We start from the raw sequence: 17,800 nt of genomic DNA, 5'->3' as shown, positions 1-17,800 counted from the left end.
GGTTAATCCCCTCCCTGTGCAACGATGCAACAAGAAAGTTAAGGGAAAGGTCCCCGGCAAAGCCAGGTTTAACACCCCCATATTGCTGCCCCAGGTGTATTTTCAGTGCTGGTTACATATTGCTGGCATACGCTTTCTCCATATACAGGGAGCCAGGGCCATGGCAGGCTTTGGCCACACACCCCATATCCTTCAAAGGAACAACAGCCTCTGAGCCTGAAGGAGCTGCATAAAACCTTCTGACATGATGATTGCACAGTCCTTTCTAGGCTTAAAACCTACCAACCAAGGTATATCACACCAGATCTGCACGTCAGGATGGCACAGTGGAGACAGGAGCTGCTGGAAAAGGGAGGCAGCAGAGCTTGATCCAGGCTTGGTCCCTTCCTGCCACATTTCCCACCATGGATTTAAAAAATTTCCATTTTCTCTCCCTAATTATGGCCAGGAAAGATTTGCCGCACCAGGGAGCACAGTCTCTGTGCTCCAGCTCCTAATTACAATGCAGAGTGTGCAAAATACAGGTCACCTGGTGCTATTATTACACACCTGGATGGTTTCCATTAATTAAAGGGAAAAAAAACCAGGAAAGCTGCGGAGGGAGATGTGCAACACAGGAGCCTGAAGTGGCAGATGTAAAATACCCCATGTGGGGATGAGCTGCGGGTGATTCATGGGGACCTGGCAAAGTGTGACCAGCACCAGGACACCAAGCACATGGGCTCCAAAGAGGGGCTAGTGGCACATCCTCATCTGTGCTAGCTCCACGGGTGGATCACCCAGCCGGGGATAATGGGAATTTGGGGGTCTCTGTGTCCTGGGGTGTGCATCCCACCACTGCAGGTAATGCACAGAGGATAAGGGTGTTACATGATGCGCAGGCTGAGTGGTGGGTGCTGTGCAGAGGCGGGTGGATGAGGGGAAGAGCAAGATGCTCTCCCAAATGCCAAATCCCTGACAGCACACAAATAACCATCAGCTGGAGCAGGGGGAGTCTCTGCTCCCACCAGCATCACATAGGGATGCTGCTCACTGGCTTCACAATGCAATACCAGGACCCTTCAGGACCCTCTGCATGCACCCAGCTGGGCACCCTGTGAGCAGCATTTGGGTTTACAGGGCTCCCAGGAGCCTCTTTACACCCTGCTCTTCCTCACCATTCCCAAAGCAATACAGGCCAGCTCCAGCTCCTGTTTGGGGCTGTGTCTCCATAGCTCCACAAAAAAATGGGAACATTATATTTTTTGTCCCCCAAACCTCTGACGTGAAGTGTCATTTCAGTTGGGCACATTCAAATGTTCCCTCCAGCCAAGCACCAGTGCTGCCAGACTGCTGTTCCCTGCCTGCTTAGATAACAACCCTTTGCTAAACAATGAAAACGCAAGGAAAAGAGCAATTACCCTTTTTAAAAACCAGCCAAGCTCAGCCTCAACCCTCCCACCTGTCTACCAGGCTAGGCTGGTCTCGGTGCCAAGATGCAGACAGGCACTGGCAGCACAGATTTGGTCCCGGTGACCTGGCATGTCCCCTCCTTTACTAGGGCAAAACCCTTCCCTGCAGCAGGGGAAAGAAAGGCTTTGGGATGCTTGGGGAGCCACATCCTGGCTCCTTCCCTGCTGGGAGAGGGATCACAGTGTTTTAGCTCCTAACCCCTCCTTAATTTTCAGTGGAATAGGGAGGACTATGCTTAATTGTGTTGTGGGAAGAAGAAAATGATCTCATGGCTGTTTGTGGAAGGAAAGGTTTCAGCCGCACGTGGCTGCGTGCCAAGGGGCAATCATCCACCAATGGAGGTGGGCACTGAGCCGGCCACGCCACACCTCACATCCCTTCCGCGAGGTTTCCCCGTGGGGAGCGGCAAGGTCTCAGCCCTCCCCAGGACCAGCTCAGCATGGTTATTCGGGATGTGGGGACAAAGCCCAGGGACCACAATCCAGGCTGAAAACTTCTGCTGTCAGGCGCATGATGCCTTTCCCAGCCCGAGCAGCCAGAGTGACTCAGGAGCCAGAAATCCCCATGGTCTGAGGCTACCATCACGTCACCTCCCTCCACGGGCAGGAAGTCACCTCTGTGTCACCTCCCTCCATGAGGAACACCTCTGTGGAGTGAGTTATCCCACTGCGGGTGCTACTGGCACAGCTCAGATACGCTGTAACTATTTTTCCTCTCCCTAAAGAGATTAAGGAGAAATCTGGACAGACACACACACACACACAGTTAGCCCCCTGGGGAGCTTGGGATGGCTTTGGTGAGCCAGGGTGCTGTCACCATGCCAGGGGATGCTCCGCCAAAACCGCAGGAGAAGCAGTCACAGGAGTAAAAAGCCTCTTATTGACCACAAAAAGCAATTGTAGGATTTTTAATTTTGTGTTGGTATTTTTTGTTTTGTTTTTTTTTTTTTTTTTTTTTTTTTTTTTTTTTTAAATGCCACTTACTTTTCTGGGATTGACTTAATTGTGGTCATTTAAGGTGGCAAAGGGAACATTTGAGTCTCTGAGGTCTGGGCTGGGGCAAGGACAGGTGGGCTATGGGGGCAGATCTCAGCCCCTTTGCTCTTAGAGGGAAGATCCTCCGGCCCTACAAACCATTCCAAACTATTCCCCTTCTCCTAATCACCCCCTCGGCTGCCAGCTTCTCTCCCTCCCAGCTGCTGCCTCAGTTTCCCCATTCCCTAACCAAGCAGTGGCAGTTGCAGCTGGTCCTCCACTCACTGTTACAGAGACACTTGGTGGGACCCGAGACCTTCCCCAGCATATAGCACGATGCCCCAGCCTGCAGAATGCAGAAAATCCTCACTGGCTCCCCCCACCAGCTGCCCCCTCCTCGGATGCAGGGAGCCCACCCGAAGGCATTGTCCCCAGCCACAGAAAGGGTCTCAACATCATTTTTAGGAATGCAGGAAGCTGCCAGGTCCAGGTTTCACAGCAACCATGAAAATGGCAACAAATACATTAAAACCCGGGGGGTTGTGTGGGTGCCTCGTTTGGGTCATATTTAAAAGGCACGCTAAGGAGAAAAGCTATCACTGTCCTGATGCTGCGATGACCGTTGCCTATCTGCTACTAAACTGTTACAGTTCAGGTTTTGGAGCCCTGCTGCCCCTCCCAATCTGTTCTCATGCTGAGCCACAGCTAATGAACCTCCTAATAATGATTAATCAGGAATATATTAGAACCTCTTGCATGCAGCTGGCAATTAATACCGACTCCCCCTTCGTCCCACAAACCACTGGAAAAAAAAATGAAGGAGCCCTTTTCCCAGGCAGCCCTTTTCTTTATGGAATTTAATTAGGAACAATTAATCAAGGGTGGTGCTTTGCTGACCGGTAGCCCCAGCAGTAGCACAGGGTGTTTGCAAGCTTGCTTGTGTTCAACTGTTCAACGGTAGGGAGTTTCTGCTCACCTTCCCAAAGAGTTGTCATGGAAATTGTAATGGATGTTGATTAAGCTGCTGCACTTGCCAAATGCAAACGTGCCCCAGTTTTCAGAGGGACTCCAGCCTGAAGGAGATTAACTGGAGTAATCCTGGGCTGGGTTAAAGGGGAATTGGAGGGAGCCCCAACCCCTTAACAGGGATGGAGAGAGAGGAGAGATGCCCCAAGTCTGCCCAGACAAGCTTCGTGCTTTGCAAATACAGCTTTAAAGGGATTTTTCTGCTCTATCACTAGGAGGAATTAAAGAAACCCAAAACACTGGGAAGCAGGGAGACGAGGTGGGATCCACAAGCAACTGCTGTGAGCAGGCAGGGAGTGAGGCAGGGAGGGAGCTCAGCACCCATCCCAGGAGCTGGGGGAGAGGTTTCACTTCCCTTTCCCTGCCCAGTTGGACTGGGAGGCAATCCCAAGCTTCATCCCAAAGCTGCAGATCCATGAGCATCCACTGTTCATCCCAGAGGTGGAAAGAGGATTGGACCCACGCACAAGGCCCAGGCACTGCCGGGACAAGCCTGGTGGAGGGGACAGAGCCAGGTATTGCTCAGAGCCGCCTGAGCCTGCAGTCATTCGAGCAGCCATAAATAGACCCGATTTACATATGTAGGATGGAGCCCGCCACACCAGCTCGGCCACGACCTACTTTCCTGCTGTCCTGGTGGGACGTGGGCGCATTTGGGGGCTGCGGCGGCCTCAGCTTGGCCCCCTCAGAGCAGCCCACCCCCCCATGAAGAGCAGAAATAGGTTGGGAGTCCCGCTTTTGACGCATCCCCAGGTTTTTGCACCCAAAGCAGCAGCTCCCGGGGAATGCAATGTCTGCTCACACCTCTGAAGTGCTGCCAGCGTCAATACCTACGGGAAGGGACCAGTGGGCTCAGAGCACCCATCGGATTTATTCACACGCTTGCTGTGACTTGCTCTAGAGCTCTGAGCAAGCTCAGGACCCAGTTCCCACGCGTATCACATGTGGGGCTCAGCTCCATCTCCCGGTCCTCACTGCCATTCCAGAGTCCATCAGCACAAGGCTCTTGTAAGATGGGCACATGGTACAAAGACCCCCACACACCCCCTACGCGCTATTTTTAGTTTTATAAGCCTTTTTGCAACACTAAGCATAAAGCAACAAGCTATTACCACTGCCTCTGAGATGCTCCATCCCTTAAGGACCACATAAATCAGCTGGTTTCCATACAAACGTGGCTTCTTCCGTTAAGAAAAAAAACCCACCAAAGCCAACAACATAATCCACCACTTCTGATCACCTTCCTGCTCACAGGCAGTTTAGCAGCATTCATCTGCGCGTCTGAATCAGGGACTGCACCAGGAAGTCCCCAAGGGGAGAAATGCTGATATTCATTTCACACCAATGTTTCCCTCAGCCTGAGCAGCTCTCGGCAAATATCCAGGCAGGAAGGAGGTTTCTGCTCCATCTTTCTACAATAGCAAAGATTCAAAGCAGCTTTAGCCTTCTGGTGGAAACATCCCTTCCTGACACATTTTGTGTTATTTGTTCAGAGCTATTCAGAGCTTTCAGCCTCTGCTGTTGAAGAAAAACTTACTATTGTAGAAAGAAAATAAAACCCACCTCAACCAGCTCTCAGATATAGTGCCTGGAAGCAGGTGAGGGACAAACAACCAATGCAAGAGGAGGGCATTTCACTGCACCTGAGGCCTCTCATTTCCACCCATAGCACTTTGCTTTAACGCCCAATGGCTGAAAGCATAAAAGAAAGAGAATGAAGGAAAGAGAGAAACGTTCTGCCCGGCCAGGGAGGGTTGAGAGGGTAAGAAAGAAGAGAAACCTCTTCTGAGGGTGTGTGGTGAGTGCATCGTCAAACATACCAGCATCCTCATGGGGGGACAGGAACCAGCATCCACATGGCAGGACTGTCAAATGAACCAGCATCCCTGCACAGCGACAGGGACCAGCATCTCCCTGCAGGAGGGACTGTCAAATCTACCAGCATCTCCACATGGGGATGGGGACCAGCATCCCTGCAGGAGGGACTATCAAACATCCCAGCTTCTCCACGTGGGGATGAGAACCAGTGTCCCCACACAGGAGAGGTACCAGCAACCCTGCAGGGGGATTGTCAAACACCCTAGCGTCGCTGCATGGGGATGGGGACTAGCATCCCCAGGCAAATACCATCCAACTACACTCAGTGCCCAGTCTCACCATTTTGAGCCCTGCAGCTCTTCTCACCCACAACCCAAAAGCCATCAGACCAGGAGGAAAAGCAGGGAGAACTCCATCTCAGGGCAGCATGTTCCCAGGGCATCAGGATGCTTGTGGCTCCCTGGCAGCTGCCAGCAGAAGCCATGGGGGCTGTTTCATCTCACGCTCAGCTTGCTCCACTGGGGAAAGCTTTCTGGCCTCTGTAAGGAAGAATATCTCCATGCAAAGACCATCTCCCACCACACACTGTGTTTTCCTCAAAGCCTCAGCTCCCAGCTCAGTCAAAGGATTCACCTTGCACTTGGAAAAGTATTTCCAGCTCAAGTCAGCAGGCAAAGCTTGAAAATGGGACCCCAAGAAGCTCTCACAGCCCCGTGGGTGAGGGAAACTGCCCAAAATATTGATTTTACAAAACAGGAAGATTTTCAAGAGGGTTTCACTACTGGTGTGATTGCATCGGAAAGGCATGTTGTTGCAAAAGAAAACATTAAAAAGTCAAGACATTTATTAGCCTGAAACACCAACCAACCCTTCATTTTCAAGTCAGAACAGGCCAGGATGTCTTCATAACAGGTTCCTTCTTTTTCTCCAGGAAACACTTTCCTACACTTCAATGGGACCATCAGCTCCAGGAAAATGTGGCTTTCCAGGTCCCCATCCTTCCCTCTGGCCACAGGCAGGACCCGCCGCCGCCCCTGGGCATTGCCTGCCCAGTGCCCTGCTGGTTGTTTCACCCAGACCTGCTCTTCCTCCCGGATTTCCCCTCCTGAGGTTTTCTTTCCTCTTTCTCATACAAGGAAGGCTGGAGCTGTGCCATGCCAAGCATTCGGTCCCTGAGCCACCTAGCCAAGGTGTGCAGACCCTCAGAGCTCTTTGCCACAACAAGTCTGGTGCCCAAAACCTTCGGTAACACAAAATGCTGCGACGCTGGGTGTTATGGCAGGGATAGCCCCAACCTGTTCCCAGGCCCAGACCACAGCCACGGTGAACCCTGAACCTCCATCTTCTTGCCCCAGAGAAGCAGCTATGCTCCCCAGCCAGGTTAAAACCTTTGCAGAAGAAAAAAAATCATGAAAATCCCTAAACCACTGATTTTTAAGCAGGGAAGTACAAGGCTTGAGCAAACAAATGTGACCCGTGGGCCTTGCTGCTCGCTGGAGAAATGGGGACTTTTTTTTCCCCTAGAAGATACTGGGTCAAGCAAAGCAAAATCAAAATCCCCCTCATCCACAGGATTTGGCCTGTTTCTCTGGGAGTGCCTGTTTTCCCTCATCTCCCGCCCCATCCTCACCCCTGCCACAACCCAGGGTGGGGAAGGACCCGTTTGCACATGATAAATCCCTCTGCAGCTGGCCAAGGCGCTGGAGAACTTCAGTCATGGAGCTTCCCTAATTAACAGCATCCAGAGACACACAGGAGGCACCAAACCCGCTCTGATATTGCTGCAAAAACCAAAGAGAAAGAACCCAATTAACTTCTTGGTGCCCTTTCATTTTATGTCAAGACTGAGCTTTTAATGTGCTCGGGAGAGACACAAGATCGGAGTTTCAGAGCGGTTTGGTACTCCTGGTTATGGGAGGGGGGTTAGACCTTGTCCCATCCTCCAGAGCCACCGAATGGGAGCGCAGGAGGCAGGGAGACTGCAACCCTGGCTGAGGGTGGGAAGCACTTGGAAAAGAGCTGGAATAGCACACAAACCATGTTGCTGGAGTGGACTCCCCCCCCCCCCCCCCCCAATTCCTCTTGCTATTTTAACAGAGACAGACATGTCCTTGATGATTTTCAAGGGCTATAAATGTTTTATGTCCCTTTTCTCTGTGCTCAGACAGCAACTTTTCCTGATGCTCAGTGGAAGCAAGACCTGGAGCGGAGCAGCTGGGTGCTGCCAGGGTGCAAAGGGACCAGGACACCAGCTGCAGGGAGAGGATCCAGCCCTGTATCCACATGGAAAGTCAGCATCCCCCTGCATCACATCCTCTCCTTCCCCCCATCCCTAGAAGGGGATCCCACCGCCCAGCCTCTGCGCAGAATGGCTTTCTGCTGCAGAAAACCATATAGTTTTTAAAACCCTCTGGGGGCTTTGTTGCTCTCACAGTTATTTATAGCTGGAGGCAAACTCCAACTGTGCTTGCTGGGAGCAGCTGGAATTGCACCAGGACAAGCAGGATCCAGCCCATGCCTGCAGCAGGGTGGTGGGTGCTGGGGTGAGCATCCCACCTGGAGCCAGAATCAGTCCCAAAACCACTGGGCCCCTGCACCACCATGGGAGAGAAGGTGTGGGATGCTCACCTGCTGGGGGTCAGGGGGTTTGTGGAGAGAGTTGGAGTTTTTTAGATCAAATCTGGAGCAAAGAGGATGAGTTGCAGATGAGAGGCTCAGGAACAGCCCAGCCACTGGTTTGCAGCTCCTATCCAAAAACGCAGTCACCCAACCCAACCTATTTCACCAAGAGCATTTCCCAGGGGGTGGGAAATTCACCCCATGTGGCCCCTCATCTGCTCTGAGCATCCAAATTGGAGCAGGAGGGAAGAAATGGTCCCTTCCCCAAAACCTTGGCGTCCAGCCCTGCTCCTCTCACACACCCGGCTGGGGGAGGGCTTGCCCAGCTTAATTGCTGGCAGCCTGTCCTCCTCACGTCCTGACTTTAATACAGTCCATCAAGCAAAACACTCCGGCTGAAGGAAGGAAAATAAGGGGGGAGAGGGATAGGAAGGGGACGCCCGGCTGCCTGTAGGCAGCAGCCATTTCCCGAACCCGGGGATGCAGCAGCCTGCTGGCACGAGGGATGAGGGGCATGTCACCCTATCCCTGCCCGATGGAAAGCAACTGCTCCCTCCCCTGTCCCAGCATTGCTAGCAGCATGAAGCTGTTCGGCATGGATCTAGTAATGCTTTTCATCCAGAGGTTACAGCACTAGGATGCATGGCCCCAGGGGAATTAGCCCGGCTGCAGAAGCATCCTTTGCTTGTGCTGGCAAGAGCAAACAGTGTTTGGAGCTAGGTCAGAAGGAAAAAAAAGACCACATTTGTGTTCCCAGGACCCTCTCCCATACTGCCAGGTGCTTTGCAGCCGGGATGGCCCCAGCCAGATCCTCGCCCCACACCAGGCTGGTGGGACTAGCAGCCAAATGAAAAAAACAGAAATAAACTCTTTTTACCAAATATTGTATCAGGGTCTATACAGAGGAGCCCACGGGGTTGATCTTCCTCAGTCATTTCGCTGGTGCTTTTAGCCCAGCACAACACCCAAGTGCTTGAGGACTGGAAAGGAGCACCCCAAGGAGACAGCTCCATCTATTTAGATACAAAAAGTCACTGTTTAGACCCAAAAACTTGCTCCTCTGGCAGGAAGCAGCCAGAACACAGAGCTATTGCTTCCTTCAGCCCCAGCCATCCCCTGCCTGCTGCCTTCCCTTTACAGATGGTGTAATTTCAATTTCCTCCCAGGTCTGGGTGTGTTTGAAGCTGGATTGCTGCACAGAGTCTGACCAGGCTTTTTTTTCCCCTTTTAACATCTCAACTGAAATTACCCAACGGATGTGCCTTTCAGACTATTTCTGGTCTTGTTTGGGATGCTACACACACAAATAGAGGTTGGCTGGCTGCAGAGTGAGCTCAGACTTTGGTAAACAGGATCCTTCACACACACATCTCTGGCTGGGCAAGCCCGTATGTAGCAGGGGCACTTCCTGAACATACAGGAGATCCACAGGATTTCATGCCAACAGAGAACAGTGGCTTGCTCCAAGGATGCAGACCCTCATGGCGCATCCTCTCTGCTGACTCTTTGCAGCCCCTTTTTACTGCAAGAGTAAGCAGGCACAATCTGGTTGAGCTCAGCCCAAAGACAAGGAGGCACAGCTGCTCCAGACATGGTGGGCACTGCTGCGGGATGCCACCAGCGAAGAAATGTCCATAGGGATGCGTACATCCCCATGAGGGACGATGCTCCAGGGACCAGCCAGTGGGTACCAGGCAATCCCTGCAAACCCAACCATGCCCATCTGATCCCCATGGATCAGTGGATTCCTTGTCTCTTCCTCCACAGCAGCAAGAGCCTTCCTCCCACTCTCCCCCTCCAGCCTTTGGCTGGGTGCTTGAAGGGCTCTCGCCATGGAAAATAAAGGGATTCAGGATCCTCCACAGCCAGGAGCTGTTCCCATCTAGAATGCTGCAATGATCCCTTGGCATGGAGAGCATCTACCCACCTCCACACGAGCAGCCCTGGGGATCACAAGTGGTGGTTTTAAGGACACCTATGTAGGGACATTTGGGGATGGCACAACCCACACTGCAAGGTCCTATGCATGGCTTTAAATGCCACAGCCTGGAGATGGAACAGGCACCTTGAGTCGGAGGAGCAGACGTTAATTAATCCCAATTAATGGCAAGAGGGCAAAGCGGAAGAATGAGCTGCATCACCCCAGTTACAGCACTGAGGGGTGTGGCTCATCACTAACACCCCAAAAATCCTAGGGTTCCTGCCCAGCAAAGCAAGCCCCTGCAGCCCCAGCAACCCCACTCCACGCTGCAGGAGATGCCGCAGTGCTACAGAGGACACCCCAGGAGCCAGGCCAGCTTGCTAACCCTCCCTACAGCCCTCTCCCACAGCCTAATTGCAGCTTGCCAGGCAGCTAACAAGCAAGTTACACCCAAAACAATTATTTACTGAAAAATGGGGAGAAACAGCTCCTTTCAGTGCCAGGAGAAAACAAAAACAATGGATTAACCGATTACGGAGGCTGGGTGCTGTTGGGGGCCATGTCCCAGGCAGCTCCGCTCACCTGGGCAGCCCAGCAGGGTGCAGCTCTGGCATGCACAGGTCCCCGGGGAGCCTGCGGTGGGGGGATGATGCCCCCTGGCCATAAGACCAGCACAGAGCCCCATTTCACCCCAGCTTGCTACACCTGATGCCTTGAGTTCCTATATGATGCCCAGGTCCTTGTTTAACACCCCGATTTCTCCATCAGTAAATACGTGTTGGCACGCTCCCTAATTAACAGCAGGTTCATTAACAGCAGGATCCCCCACCCCCCAGGTTTCCAAGGGATGTTTGTAATCATTCTCTGACAGAGGCAACAGCAGCACTGCACAGGGCTGCACACACCCTGGCAGGGCACAGACTTGCAGCCACTGGTAGTTAATGAGGGCTTAATTAGCGCTCATCAGTGCCATGTGGTGCTCCAGGTCACAGCCCCTGGCACCCAAGTGCACTGCCCAGGTTGGGGTGCACCAAGCTCATCAGGCCTCAGGAGGAGGGGAGTGCCCTGCAAAGCTGATTTATTATGTGCTGCATTATTTGTCCTGGAGGAGGCAATGAGAAAGGGGGTGGTGACACCGTCCAAGGACCAAAGCACCCCAAAGTCACAGGGACATGGCAGCTGCCTCTCCCAGCACCTCCAAAAAAGGGAACCTCACACTCAGAGCAGCCTCCTGGGTGCGGGTGAAAATATCATCGGAGCTGCATAAAATCATCCCATTTCATCAACAAATACCTGGCAGCTCTGGGTTTTTCCACTGGGCCAGAGCCAGGGCTTTGGAGGCATTTAAGTGCCAGTCCCTGCCTCCTCCCCACGCTCCCCATAAGTGCCATCTCCCGTGACACTCAGCTCTGGCTCTTAAGTACCCTCATCCTGGTGGCAGGAGATTCCCACGACACCCTCACCTAACACTGAGCAAATATACTTGGAGCCTGTGTACAAGGGAGAAGGAAAATTAAAGGCCGAGTGATGTTACTCGCCAGAAAGCCTCCAAAATGGGAAAAAAAATGCATTATTCCAGCTTCCTCTGATTCATCTTCATGGGTTGCGATGGAGAGGTTTCCCAGCAGCATCTCGAGACACAACAGACATTCTCAGGACAGGCAGCACCTAGAAAAGTTGTTAGGAGCCCAGTGGACCAAAATTTGCTTTAAATGATCTGGAAATGGGGGACCTACACCTAGTTTGGGGCAGTAAAGCTCTTTGTGCACGCTGTGCCAGTACCACTCACTGCCTCTGCAAGGAAAACTGCTTTGGGGTAGGAGAGAAACACAGGGGCTTTCTGTTCAGTTATAGCTTTCCTTGCAAAAAATAAGAAATAATTAAGGGGTTTTTTTAAATGCCCATTTTGGACCAAAACTCCCACTCTCTGTCCCCAAAATGCATCCCTCTGCTATATTTTTGACATTTGCTAACATGAGCATCACTTATAAACCAAGCCAAACTCACACTTGGGACTACACGCCTTCCTTAGCAGTTATTCAGCCCAACCAACGCGGCTCATGAAATAGCTTCATTCCCCTCCTCCTCCTCCAGAAAACAGCATTTTTTGGCAAATAAACTGTTTTGCCAACAAGTTGTGCTCCACGCTGCCTGAGAGACGATGCTTGTCCCAGCTCTAGCCTCCTCCACCTCAATGGGCCCCAATTCAGGTACCCCACACTGGGGCTGCAGTGGTGGGGACACATGCCCAGGCTCCCCCACATTAAGGTTTTTTCCCCTCTTGCTAAAACACTCCTTATTTCGCCACTGGCCAGGAAAGAAGAAGCAACCCTGAGGTTGCTGCTGTTATTTTTATCTTGAAATAAGTAGTTTGAACTGTGGCCAAGCTGTTCCGAAGGAGGGAAATGCTTTGCATTGTGACCGCAGAGATGTAAACACATGCAGCCTCCCTTTTGGCAGGGGCACATCACGCGGCTGAGGCAGAGTGCACATCCTGATCCAGACCGGACAGAGCTAGAATCACCTATTCTGGGATGCTGAGGTGGAAAAGGGGGATGCAAGTTTTGGGAAGCATCACTCCCAGGGTGGGGATGCAGTGGTACTGTTCACCCCCAGATAGATGCTGTCTCCTCCATCTGCTCAATGCATTTCACACACTGCCACAGCTGAGTGAAATACTGGTTTAACCAGAATTAACTTTTCAAGTAATTTTAACAAAAAGCTTTGAAAGAGCCAGCTCTAAAAATGCTTTTACCATCCTGACAACAAAAAGGAGCATCCCTGTGCCACCTGCATGACCCCAGGTTCAATTCCATTCCTTCCTGACCACAGCAAGACCCCTCAAAACACTGTTTGTGGGGGCAGATGCTGCAACCAGTTTGAGTTTGGCAGCCCCAGGAGCCACTCTTTGCCTGGATCCAGTCACATCCTTCCCTCCTGCCTTGACTTCCAACAGCTCCTGTCCTGCCCTGCAGGGCTGGGCACAAAAGGGGGGCCTTTGCCCTGTGTGTTGCTCATGAAGGTCGCCAAAACACTTGGGAGCTTTGCACAAGAAACTCGGCGTAAATGTCAAATTAATTAACTGGGAAAGATGTATGCATTGCCACAAAAAGCTCTCTGTTTCACCCCGCTGCCCTTCCTCCCACCTCCGCTCTCCCCAGAGCCAGGCACTGGCTACGTATGGCTTGTGAAAGCCACGGCCAGGGGAGGCAAAGGGCTGCTGGACACTCCTGATGGGAAATATTTCCCCCTGCTATAAAGCACCACATCAAGGGAACAGGGAAAAAGCACAAAGCGAGGATGGAAAAGCTGGGAAAACCTCTCCGGCAGCTGCTGCTCCTCCCTCCGTGCACGTGCTGTGGCACCGTCTCCAGGGACACAGCCGGGGAGGGATGAGCATCTTCTGCCGGGGCCAGGCTGACACTGCCGGGCTGAAAAAGAGAGGCACGTCCCCCTTTCTGCCCGTGAGAGGCTCGATAGCATCACCGGTTTTGCGGGGTAAATCTTTCTGCAGCAGCTCCCCAGGGTCCTGAGCCAAAGGAGCCTTATGCAGGCGTTAACCAGCGTGGGGAAGGGCTGAGGACCACAGCTCTGGGGAAGGTACCCCCGCCTGCTGGTCCCAGGGGACAGCAATCCCCGTGCTGAAGGGGATTTCTCCCCACAAATAATGGCTCTCCACCTCCTGAGCACCGAGGCTGTGTTTGCAGAGATGCTGAGTGCCAGGTTCATGCATCAAGGAGCAGAATAAAAGCAAAAAAACCACCCAGAGCCACGCAAGGAAAAGATCGGACCAGCCCTCCTTGCCCCGCTCTGAGCATGGGGGAAGCTCGGTGGGATGAGGGTGTGGGTACAGAATTAACGCCCTGACCAAAAACTGTTTTAAAGCTTTAAAGGTTCAGGAAGGGAAAGGCGGCAGTCTCCCAGGCCACAGCCTGGCAGGGTTTGGTACCCGGCTCACGTTGTGTGGGGACAGGGAAGGGCATTCCCCCAGCCCTGCTGCCGTCTCCCAGGGTTGCCACCACCTCCCGCAGCTCTTCTGAGGGAAAAGGAGCTTCAGGGACACTTGTGGACTTAACCCCCACACCACATACAGGCAGGACAGTGGCCAGAGGACCCTGTGCCCCTTAAGAAGCTCTGGGACCCCCTTTTTTTTCTTTCTTTCCCCCCCCCCCCCTCAATTTCCTTATGAACTTGCTTCACCTCTTTCTCGTAAGAGGAAGGAGCTGGGTACTGAGTGCGGCTGGAGGGGGGGAGAGCTGGGGTGTCCCTACAAATGGGGCTGTTTACCCCATTACCCCAGTTTACACCAGGGAGCTCAAATCCGCACCCCTGGAAGCCAGGCTGAGCCCCAGCAAACTCAATACATGCCACACAATTTCACGGCAGCCCCTGGAGCCCCCACAAACCTCAGAAGGGAAAGACCCTACCACAGCCCCCGTGCCAGCCTGGCCGGGGAGCTGCCAACCCCTGACTGCTGGCAGACTTCATGGGAACAAGCGTGCCCTGCAAACCCCCATATTGGTGGGACCCAGGGCTGCAGGGGGAAGCCCCCAGATCCTTTGCAGGGGGAGGTGGTTGATCCAACTCAAACCTCTGAGGGGCCACGGGGCATCTCTGGGTCCCACATTCCCCATTATCCCTTCAGATGCAGCCAAGGATGGATTTTAAGGGATTGCAAGGAGTGAGGGATGCCATACCACCTTGAATCTCGCTCGGAGAGCCCCTCAGATACACACTGTGGGACTGAAGCAAAATCACCTCCCCAGTACCCTGTGAAGAGGAGCAGGATGAGGCCAGCCCCGAAGCAGCCCAGCCCCAGAGTCACCACAGGGAAAGCTCCAGCAGGGACAGGGACCTGAGCGCAGGACACATAGAAAGGTTACAGGTAGTCGATGCTCTCTGTAATTGAGGTCACACGGGGCTGGCTGGACCCACTCCCCCAGCACCTCGCCGCAGCCTAGCGCACAGGCCACGCTCACTGATTAAAGCTCATCAGCTTGCTCTTTGCCTGCATCTAATTAATGTGAGTGGTGCTGCCTGGCACTGCCCTTTCCCCGCTCTGTCCCCAAACTATTCCCAGACACCAGCATCCCAGCTCCCTACCAAGGCCCTGTGCGGAGGAGGAAGAGGAGGAAGCAGCAACCACCCCGGCCTGTGTGTGGTCTGCAGGGTGGGGAGCAGCCAGCTCTCCCAGCCGCACAGAAAACAGCTTGTTCTTGGATTCTCAAGCGTCTAATAAGGGGTTGAGCTCACCCCCACCATGGGCACAGCTGACGCAGGGGCTCCTCTCCACCCAGCTGCCAGGATCTTCGGTTCAAGACCTCATCCTCAAAGCCATCCACAGCTGGCTCCAAAGTGATGGAGCAGGAGATGGGGGTCGGCAGTGATGCAGAGGGTGAGCTTGTGAGCTTTCCAGCCCTGGGGAATCCTGGCTAAAACAAAACCTCCATGTCTATGACACTGTTGGAAAAACCCACTGCCAGGATTGGGTCTTGCCAGGAGAGGCAGGCCTTGTCCCACAGCCCTCCCACAGAGGCACACAAAGGGTTAAAGGGACCAGTCCAAACAGACGGATACAGACACAGATACAGACACAGGGCCAAGCGGGATCGAAGCCACCACAACATCAAAGGGAAGCGTCAATTCCCGGGAGACTTGTTATGGTTCCCAGACCCTCAGCAACACCACAAGACTGGCAGCCGCGTTCCTCTGCACTGCCTGGGCCAGGGCTGGGACACACAGCACTGGGTGCATCCCCAGGAGCTCACACGGTAGGTACCAGCAGGAGCCAGAGTTATTTGTCCGGTCTCCACAATGCAAACATTAATTACTTCTCCAGGCACTGCTCTGGAGAAGGGCTCCCTGGCAGCGACCAGGATCCTGCACAGGGTTTGCAGGCAGCGTTACCCAGTTGCCTGCACAACTGCACAAGGGACACAAGGGTCCCCAAATCCATCCCCCACGCCACTGTCACCGCAGCTGGCTGGTATGTACCAGAGCTGTGCCAAGCCACTGCTTCCCGTTCTGGTGACCCCACGGAGAAGCTGAGACATTGTCCAACAAGACCAAACGACTTTAAAACTTCAGCAAAGAGGAGGAGAGAGGAGAGGCCTTGGTCACCTCCAGGTGAGGATGCCCCATAGCCCCTGGAACATCCTTCAGGGAGGGAAGCAGCCTCCTCCCTCCCCCAGCCTCTGTGGTGCCCAGGAGCATCCCATCACCGCTCCTATCCTGGCATTTAACAAGTCTGTAACCTTTCCTGCCTAATTATCCTCAGCAAATGCCAGCAACCACCTGCATCACCATCCACTAACCACAACTAAAATTCCCTAAAGGGGAAGGGGAAATGCTTATTTGGGAGGGCAGTGAGCACCCATGCAGCCGACCCCATGCCTGCCACAGGTACTGGAGGTGCTGGCACAGCCACACTCACCTCTCACTGCCACGGGCACCCAGTGATGGAAGGGAGCTGTCAGCAGAGCTCAGGCTTCCCCGGATCAATAGCAAAGTGCAATATTCAGTTTAATAAACTGCCCTTTGATTCATGGCATGACATCACCGGGAGCCACAATATTTATTGTCACTCAGACAAGTAAATCACACACCTGATGGTCTCCTCCATAGCGGCTCAGCAGACTCCTCGGAAACACCAAAGTTGCATCTGCCTCTTTGGGAGGGGAATAACCACTGCCAGGAAAGCCGGGCAAACACCCCACATGCACCCATTGCCTCACAGAAATCAGGGTGCCATCCTGCAGTGCCCACAAACCAGAACGCCAGGAGGATGGGGAAGGGCTCTGGCTTATTGAATACAGCAGGTTGCCCGCTGGCAAGCAGCCAGGCCCTGGGACTTCTTCCCCTCTTACAGAGGGGGGGAATAGGCAGCCTTATTTCCCACACACACACACACACCCACCCCTAAACTCTCCCATTCCTTCCGGGCTGTGCTGGTTGCATGGGAAAAGCATCTTCTGGCTGCAGGAGGATCCTTTCCATAGAGCATCACTAAACAGCCAGTACCCCACAAAGCCACCCTGGCTCCCCCAAACGCTCCTGTAAGCAGCTTGCAAAGAGTAAGCACAGGGCAGGGCGCAGGCAAGAAGTGGGCAGGGGGGCTCTGATGGAGGGTATCCCAGCCAGAGCATGCTGGCCATGGGGAGAAGCAGTTTTGGAAGTACCACGAGAAGCCATGGACCCTTTCCTCCTGCCAGTAGCAAAATTCTCTCCCATGGGCAGGGCTGGGAAAACCTCCCGGGAAGAGCCGGTGCAGAGCGGGGCAATGTCCACGCTGGCAAGGGGCGAGTAGCAGGCAGGGCTTGCCTGCACTTACCCCATACAGCCGCGAGGGCGATTCCAGGGGGCAGGCAGGGGGACAGGCAGGGAAGGGGCAACACCGCCCCCCCCCCCCCCAGTTTCTTCTGCCACAAAGCAGGAGCGGGTTTTCCCTCCCTGTCCCCCCTCACAGGGTCATTTTTAAAGCGTGTTTCCCTACGACCTTCAAATGGCATCTGCCGCCAGCCTACTCCCCACGCGCACCGGGGGTGGGGTGGGGTGGGGTGGGGTGGGGGGGTGGGCACCCCGGCCCCCACCCCACCTGCCAGCTGCTGCCGGCCCTGCCTGTACTGCGGGGCTGAGCCCCTGCCCCACCCCTGCCCGCACCCCGGGGCTGAGCCCCTGCCTGGGGAGGGGGCGCAGGGGAAGAGGGCACCCGGGGGGGCAGCGGCTGCGCAGGGGTTCGGGGGGTTGTGCAGGCGGGGGCGGTGGGGCAGCACGGGGCAGGGGGCGGGGAGTGGAGCTCCCGGGGAGATGGGCGCCCCCCAGCCCCGAGCAGGGGGCGAGCCACAGCGTGGGCGGCGGAGTCCCAGAGCCCCCCATTCAGCCGCCCAGCCAGGTGCCCCAGAGCCCAGCCGCGCAGGGGGGCGGCTCCGGGACCCCCCCCACGCCGGGTGCGGGGCCCAGGGCAGGCTGTCGCGGCCAGCGGGTGCCGGAC

The 17,800-nt window shown here is 54.2% G+C and overlaps 1 protein-coding gene across 1 annotated transcript in view; it reads right to left on the bottom strand.

Annotated features, from left to right (window-relative positions):
* Positions 1-17,800, bottom strand: part of SDC3 (syndecan 3) — a 46,895-nt gene that overhangs the window by 28,454 nt on the left and 641 nt on the right. The gene's annotated exons all lie outside the window — the stretch shown is intronic.

Source organism: Falco punctatus, assembly GCF_963210335.1.
Source record: "Falco punctatus genome assembly, chromosome: 3".
Classification (NCBI taxonomy): Eukaryota; Metazoa; Chordata; class Aves; order Falconiformes; family Falconidae; genus Falco; species Falco punctatus.
This window is presented reverse-complemented; position numbering and strand designations above follow the sequence as displayed.